This window comes from Oncorhynchus nerka, linkage group LG2, assembly GCF_034236695.1.
Source record: "Oncorhynchus nerka isolate Pitt River linkage group LG2, Oner_Uvic_2.0, whole genome shotgun sequence".
Lineage (NCBI taxonomy): Eukaryota > Metazoa > Chordata > Actinopteri > Salmoniformes > Salmonidae > Oncorhynchus > Oncorhynchus nerka.
This window is the reverse complement of record NC_088397.1, coordinates 13,637,184-13,646,782: the sequence shown is the minus strand read 5'-3', so window position 1 is coordinate 13,646,782 and position 9,599 is coordinate 13,637,184.

The following is a 9,599-nucleotide window of genomic DNA, read 5'->3' as shown; positions in this document are numbered from 1 at the left end:
GGGATATACTAAGAGGATACATAGGCCTACTAATGGGATACATAGGCCTACTAAGGGGATATACTAATGGGATACATAGGCCTACTAAGAGGGATAGGCCTACTAGGGGGGATACATAGGCCTACTAAGGGGGATATACTAAGGATACATAGGCCTACTAGGGGATATACTAATGGGATATAGGCCTACTAAGGGGATATACTAATGGGATACATAGGATACTAGAGGATAGGCCTACTAAGGGGATATACTAAGGGGATACATAGGCCTACTAAGGGGATATACTAATGGGATACATAGGCCTACTAAGGATAGGCCTACTAAGGGGATATACTAAGGGGATACATAGGCCTACTAAGGGGATATACTAAGAGGATACATAGGCCTACTAAGGGGATATACTAAGAGGATACATAGGCCTACTAAGAGGATATAGGCCTAGATACATAGGCCTACTAAGGGGATATAGGCCTAAGGGGGATACATAGGCCTACTAAGGGGATATACTAATGGGATACATAGGCCTACTAAGGGGATATACTAAGGATACATAGGCCTACTAAGGGGATATACTACTAAGGGGATACATAGGCCTACTAAGGGGATATACTAAGAGGATACATAGGCCTACTAATATACTAAGGGATACATAGGCCTACTAAGGGGATATACTAAGGATACATAGGCCTACTAAGGGGATATACTAAAGAGGATACATAGGAAGGGGATACTAATGGGATACATAGGCCTACTAAGGGGATACTAAGGAGGATAGGCCTACTAAGGGGATATATGGGATACATAGGCCTACTAAGGGGATATACTAAGGCATAGGCCTACTAAGGGGGGGATACATAGGCCTACTAAGGGGATATACTAATGGGATACATAGGCCTACTAAGGGGATATACTAAGAGGATACATAGGCCTACTAGGCCTACTAAGGGGATATACTAATGGGATACATAGGCCTACTAAGGGGATACATAGGCCTACTAAGGGGATATACTAAGGGGATACATAGGCCTACTAAGGGGATATACTAAGAGGATACATAGGCCTACTAAGGGGATATACTAATGGGATACATAGGCCTACTAAGGGGATATACTAATGGGATACATAGGCCTACTAAGGGGATATACTAAGAGGATACATAGGCCTACTAATGGGATACATAGGCCTACTAAGGGGATATACTAATGGGATACATAGGCCTACTAAGGGGATATACTAATGGGATACATAGGCCTACTAAGAGGATACATAGGCCTACTAAGGGGATAGGCCTACTAAGGGGGGATACATAGGCCTACTAAGGGGATATACTAATGGGATACATATACTAAGGGGATATACTAAGAGGATACATAGGCCTACTAAGGGGGGGATACATATATACTAAGGAGATACATAGGCCTACTAAGGGGATATACTAAGAGGATACATAGGCCTACTAAGGGGATATATGGGATACATAGGCCTACTAAGGGGATATACTAATGGGATACATAGGCCTACTAAGGGGATACATAGGCCTACTAAGGGGATATACTAAGAGGATACATACTACTAGGGGATATACTAAGGGGATACATAGGCCTACTAAGGGGATATACTAATGGGATACATAGGCCTACTAGGGGGATATACTAAGAGGATACATAGGCCTACTAAGGGGATATACTAATGGGATACATAGGCCTACTAAGGGGGATATACTAATGGGATACATAGGCCTACTAAGGGGATATACTAAGGGATACATAGGCCTACTAAGGGGATAGGCTAATGGGATACTACTAAGGGGATATACTAAGGGGATACATAGGCCTACTAAGGGGATATACTAATGGGATACATAGGCCTAGAGGATACATAGGCCTACTAAGGGGATATACTAAGAGGATACATAGGCCTACTAAGGGGATATACTAATGGGATACATAGGCCTACTAAGGGGATATACTAATGGGATACATAGGCCTACTAAGAGGATACATAGGCCTACTAAGGGGATATACTAATGGGATACATAGGCCTACTAAGGGGATATACTAATGGGATACATAGGCCTACTAAGGGGATATACTAAGGGGATACATAGGCCTACTAAGGGGATATACTAATGGGATACATAGGCATACTAAGGGGATATACTAAGGGGATACATAGGCTTAGGCAGGTAGCCTAGTGGTTAGTGTGTTGGGCCAGTAACCAAAAGGATACAAGATCAAATCCCTGAGCTGACAAGGTACAATCTGTTGTTCTTCCCCTGGACAAGGCAGTTAACCCACTATTCTTAGGCTTGTCATTGAAAATAACAAATTGTTCTTAGCTGACTTGCCTACTTAAATAAAGGTAAAAATGTAGCTCTGTGCACAAATAATTATACACACTTGTTCTGTGATGGTGTTTTTTTACATAGCCCAATTATATGCAGCTATGCTGCTTGAATGCAGTCCACATACATAAAAGCACTATTATACACTTGCCATAATAACAGCTATGGTTTATTGCATGGGGGAAGTGAATTAAGTCTATTTCAACACAGTCGGGATGAGAAGTTTTACTTTTGGCCGCAATCTCTCCCGCACTCTGTCATCTCCTACTCTCCACCGCAAGTGGAGGAGCTCAGAATGATGGAGGAAAGACTGGGCCATAACCCACCTCCGCACTGTGAGGGATTGGAAGCTCTACTCTGGATTCTCTCACCAGTGTTGGTCTTTAGAATATACAACCCCATACTATTTCTGGAAGTTTCCTGCAGAAGTTATGGCAGATAACAAAAAGACTGCAAGAAAACCTTTGCACTTCAAGGAAGTAAAACTTTCTCATTTCAACCACTGATACTACTATTACTGTTTTGCTCTTGTAGAAGAGACGAGGAGATGTTGGGGAAGGAGAGCAGAGAAGAGGAGAGGGCCCGTTGCTGTGAGATGCTCCACTTCGTCATAGTAATCTTCACCTCCTGTCGAAGTGAACAGCTAGTGAAGAGGTCTGTCTGTCTGTCTGAGAGTGATAGAGAGGTGCTAAGACAGAACAGGCTGTAAAATTGGCTCCTGTTCACACTTTGCCAAAGCAAAACTCCTTCAGATAAATGAAAAATGGGAGCGAGACAGTTCATCGCATAGCTCCCTGGGAAATGAACTCTGAACGGAACATTTGTGGCTCTCAAAAGGAGAAAGAAGATCTCATTTCTGAATGATCTCCTGTAAGTACTAAACTGTGGTGTACAAGTTGACGGAGTGAATACACGTGCCTAAATTATTTCACGGTTTTAAAATCCCCACACTCTGTGCTTTTGGCTATCTATCTAGTGAAATACATAGAGAAGCTCTGGCTCTGGTTCCTTTTCACTGACAGGTAAAAGAGCTCCTTTGGAGATAGGGCAAAAGACTTCTGACATTTTAATGACATTCCAGACAGTATAGAAAGTGGGGTGAGAGAGTGAGGTGCATGAAATTAGGTGGAGGAGATAGAGAAAAATGATCACTTTCATGCATGACTGACTCCGCAGCCGTAATGAATTGAACGGAATAAACCTTTCGATTAAAAAACCTGAAATTAAAAACCTGAAATTTGCCAAGAAAAACAGACAAGTGGAATCGTTTTCTTTTGAATCTGAGGCAGAAAGCGTTTTAACGATACAGCCTGTAGGATTTTACTGCAGTGCACTCATCAGAGCAAGTAATAGTAGGCCTTGGTTTAAAAGCGAACATGTAATGAAATGTCAGTAGTTACTGTATATTTAACTGTGTGTGTGTGTGTGTGTGTGTGTGTGTGTGTGTGTGTGTGTGTGTACAACATACAGTGGCAAGAAAAAGTATATGAACCCTTTGGAATAAATTGGTCATCAAATTTAGACAAGCATAGTGTGCTTAAACTAATAACATATAAATGATTGTATTTTTCTTGTCTACATTGAATACATAATTTAAACATTCACAGTGTAGTTTGGAAAAAGTATGTCAAACCCTAGGCTAATGATGTCTCCAAAGGCTAATTGGAGTCAGGAGTCAGCTAACCTGGAGTCCAATCAATGAGACGAGATTGGAGATGTTGGTTAGAAGAAGAAGAAGAAGCATTAGAAGAAGCATTGCTTGATGTGAACGATGCCTCAAACAAAAGAGATCTCATAAGACCTAAGATTAAGAATAGTTGACTTGCATAAAGCTGGAAAGGGTTACATAAGTATCTCTAAAAGCCTTGATGTTCATCAGTTCACGGTAAGACAAATTGTCTATAAATGGAGAAAGTTCAGCACTGTGGCTTCTCTCCCTAGGAGTGGCAGTCCTGCAAAGATGACTGCAAGAGCACAGCGCAGAATGCTCAATGAGGTTAAGAAGAATCTTAGAGTGTCAGCTAAAGACTTACTGAAATCTCTGAACACGCTAACATCTCTGTTGACGAGTCTACGATACGTAAAACACTAAACGATGGTGTTCATGGGAGGACACCATGCAAGAAGACACTGCTGTCAAAATTTTTTTTTGCTGCATGTCGGAAGTTGCAAAAGTGCACCTGGATGTTCCACAGCGCTACTGGCAAAATGTTCTGTGGACAGATAAAACTGAAGTTATGTTGTTTGGAAGGAACACACAACACTATGTGTGGAGAAAAAACGACAGCACACCAACATCAAAACCTCATCCCAGCTGTAAAGTATGGTGGAGGGAGCATCATGGTTTGGGGCTGCTTTGCTGCCTCAGGGCCTGGACAGTTTACTATCATCGACGGAAAAATGAATTTCAAAGTTTATCAAGACATTTTGACAAGAATGTTAGGCTATCTGTCCGGTAATTGAAGCTCAACATAAGTTGGGTGATGCAACAGGACAATGACCCAAAACACAGAAGTAAATCAACAACAGAATGGCTTCAACAGAAGAAAATAGGCCTTCTGGTGTGGCCCAGTCGGAGTCCTGACCTCAACCCGATTGAGATGCTGCGGCATGACCTCAAGAGAGCGGTTCACACCAGACATCCCAAGAATATTGCTGAACTGAAACAGTTTTGTAAAGAGGAATGGTCCAAAATTCCTCCTGACTTATGCAGGTCTGCTCTGCAACTACAGAAAACGTTTGGTTGAGGTTATTGCTGCCAAAGGAGGGTCAACCAGTTATTAAATCCAAGGGTTCACATACTTTTCCACCCTGCACTGTGAATGTTTAGACGGTGTGTTCAATAAAGACATGAAAATGTTTAATTGTTTGTGTGTTGTTAGTTTAAGCAGACTGTGTTTGTCTATTGTTGTGAACTAGATGAAGATCAGATCAAATTGTATGACCAATTTATGCAGAAATCCAGGTATTTCCAAAGGGTTCACATAGTTTTCTTGCCACTCTGTGTGTACATACTGTACATAGAGCTGGCTACGCTATCTGATTGAGAGCCACTGGCTGTATGCTCACCTATCCAGTCCTGACTGTGTACCAATCCCATGCTATCTAGTTTACCATCTTCCTGACTGTGTACCAATCCCATGTTATCTAGTTTACCATCTTCCTGACTGTGTACCAATCCCATGCTATCTAGTTTACCACCTTCCTGACTGTGTACCAATCCCATGCTATCTAGTTTACCACCTTCCTGACTGTGTACCAATCCCATGCTATCTAGTTTACCACCTTCCTGACTGTGTACCAATCCCATGCTATCTAGTTTACCACCTTCCTGACTGTGTACCAATCCCATGTTATCTAGTTTACCATCTTCCTGACTGTGTACCAATCCCATGCTATCTAGTTTACCACCTTCCTGACTGTGTACCAATCCCATGCTATCTAGTTTACCACCTTCCTGACTGTGTACCAATCCCATGCTATCTAGTTTACCATCTTCCTGACTGTGTACCAATCCCATGTTATCTAGTTTACCATCTTCCTGACTGTGTACCAATCCCATGCTATCTAGTTTACCATCTTCCTGACTGTGTACCAATCCCATGCTATCTAGTTTACCACCTTCCTGACTGTGTACCAATCCCATGCTATCTAGTTTACCACCTTCCTTAGCACAGTAGCCACAGGCTTCCCTGAGAAAAGTGCAGCAGCATAATGAATAGTGTTTCGCTATCGCTCCTCCTCGCTACTGTATCCTAATGGGATCATTAGCATTGTAATGCCATGCGATTTGTAGACATCCTGTCGGGGAGCATCCTTAGTCAAGAATGAATCAATTACTGTAGGTAGACAGTGGAGGTAGATGCAACACAATGTACTGTGGAAATGCTGTTAGATGTATTTAAATACCACACACATCTCTCTTTCACATGGCCTTTCGCCTCAACTCTCTGGTTACCATTACATGTCTGAAAAGTAAATGAATGCTTTGTCTCCACTAGGGAATCTGTACTGCAAGTTTGATGCTTTGAGATATTTTCCCTAAGTCTTTCTACAGGTGGATTTAAAGGGATATATAACTCCCCAAGCCCCTTAAAGCCCCATAACCCCCAACGAATAGAATAGATAACCAGGAAATGATACGGTGCTTATCTTTTCCCATTCATTTGGGATAATGGTATATAGCTGGATCTACACAACAGATGGGCAGGGACGTGAACTTTATTTCAAAATAAGACCACCTTTTGAGGTCTGAAAACATTTGACAAATCTTGTTTTTGGAGTGTAATGTTCCTTTAAGGTCATCATACTTCCACCACAGGTTGACTAATGGATATGTAATCATGACCACAGGTTGACTAATGGATATGTAATCATGACCACAGGTTGACTAATGGATATGTAATCATGACCACAGGTTGACTAATGGATATGTAATCATGACCACAGGTTGACTAATGGATATGTAATCATGACCACAGGTTGACTAATGGATATGTAATCACACCACAGGTTGACTAATGGATATGTAATCATGACCACAGGTTGACTAATGGATATGTAATCATGACCACAGGTTGACTAATGGATATGTAATCATGACCACAGGTTGACTAATGGATATGTAATCATGACCACAGGTTGACTAATGGATATGTAATCATGACCACAGGTTGACTAATGGATATGTAAACTTGAGTGGTGCTAGCAGAATATTTGATCAATGTGAGAGTCTAATATCAGCCATTAAATATAGATGAGAGGTCTATGATATGCAAATGTCAGTAATACAGCTCAGATTGGGTTTTGATTAATGTATCAAATGAGGTTGCTTAGTGACTGATATATAGATGAAGCTTGGTCAATGTGTACGGATCATCACAATAAATACATTCATGGAGCCGACCAACAATTGGGAATATGTCTGTTCTATGCATTTAGAGCCTTTTACAATTATAACTCTAATGACTACTCCTTTTATATAAGGTCATCCACTGAATACAGACATTGGATACAGAAACTGTGGCTCTCTTGCTGCCTCATGTACATTCATGAAAGGCACAGTGGTGCAAGTCTAAGAAATACAAGCAACGTGTTGTGCACAGTGTGCAGTCTGAACAATGTTGACATGATTATGAAATACTGTAGGAAGAGCTTTAACTCATGAATGGTAAATATAGACTGACCTTTAGAAAACATAGAGCTTTGAACAGTTGCAAGTTGCAACATTGAACATCTTGATTTACAATATCACTGCTTTATCTGAAATAAAATAAAATCAGTGTGCTTGCGACTTGATATACTGTCAGAATGAATGAGCATGTTTGTTGTGACGTCTGGGTAAACAAACTCTAGAATATTGGAGGTTAATTAGTAGACTGTGTGTGTGTGTGTACGTGTGTGTGTACATGTATGTGTGTGTGTGTGTACATGTGTGTGTATATCTTGTCCGTATTTCCCGACTTTGCATCTGGATGGGACCATGCAACACTGATTTAGCACAATACGCATAATGAGTTTGGATTGGCCAATTAGAAACCCTAATCAGCGTGGTATGAGAACACAGAATGGCCAATCTCAGCGTAGACAGGTGATTAAAGTGTTCCGTGATCCCCATATTGATTGTGAGGAGCACTTTGATGTCCCCAGAGGCCTATTTCATTGACGTGTTACAGGAATGTATAGGAACCTATAGAGAAAGACACTGCTCAATAAGTATGTTCAACCATTCCAATTGTTTCATTTAATTGAGGATCAAAAGAACACAGAATCCTGTTTCACAGTGAACTACTGTGACTCATCACATACGCTGCTGTTACTGTTCATTATCTACCCTGTTGCCTGGTAACCTTTATCCCTACCTACAGTATGTGTACATATCCACCTCAATTACCTCGTACCCCTGCACATTGACTCGGTATTGGTACCCCGTGTATAGCCTAGTTATTACCTCGTACCCCTGCACATTGACTCGGTATTGGTACCCCGTGTATAGCCAAGTTATTACCTCGTACCCCTGCACATTGACTCGGTATTGGTACCCCGTGTATAGCCAAGTTATTACCTCGTACCCCTGCACATTGACTCGGTATTGGTACCCCGTGTATAGCCAAGTTATTACCTCGTACCCCCCTGCACATTGCACATTGACTCGGTATTGGTACCCCTGCACATTGTGTATAGTTATTACCTCGTACCCCTGCACATTATTACCTCGTACCCCTGCACATTGACTCGGTATTGGTACCCCGTGTATAGCCAAGTTATTACCTCGTACCCCTGCACATTGACTCGGTATTGGTATCCCGTGTATAGCCTAGTTATTACCTCGTACCCCTGCACATTGACTCGGTATTGGTACCCCTCGGTATTGGTACCCCGTGTATAGCCAAGTTATTACCTCGTACCCATACACATTGACTCGGTATTGGTACCCCTGTGTATAGCCATAGTTATTACCTCGTACCCCTGCACATTGACTCGGTATTGGTACCCCGTGTATAGCCAAGTTATTACCTCGTACCCCTGCACATTGACTCGGTATTGGTATTGGTACCCCGTATTGTATAGCCAAGTTATTACCTCGTACCCCTGCACATTGACTCGGTATTGGTACCCCGTGTATAGCCAAGTTATTACCTCGTACCCCTGCACATTGACTCGGTATTGGTATCCCGTGTATAGCCAAGTTATTACCTCGTACCCCTGCACATTGACTCGGTATTGGTACCCCGTGTATAGCCAAGTTATTACCTCGTACCCCTGCACATTGACTCGGTATTGGTACCCCATTGTGTATAGTATAAGTTATTACCTCGTACCCCTGCACATTGACTCGGTATTGGTACCCCGTGTATAGCCTAGTTATTACCTCGTACCCCTGCACATTGACTTGGTATTGTACCCCGTGTATAGCCAAGTTATTACCTCGTTATTACCCCTGCACATTGACTCGGTATTGGTACCCCGTGTATTGGTACCCCTGTATAGCCAAGTTATTACCTCGTACCCCTGCACATTGACTCGGTATTGGTACCCCGTGTATAGCCTAGTTATTACCTCGTACCCCTGCACATTGACTCGGTATTGGTACCCCGTGTATAGCCAAGTTATTACCTCGTACCCCTGCACATTGACTCGGTATTGGTACCCCGTGTATAGCCAAGTTATTACCTCGCACATTGACTCGGTATTGCACATTGACTGCACATTGGTATTGGTACCCGTGTATAGCCAAGTTATTACCTTACCCCTG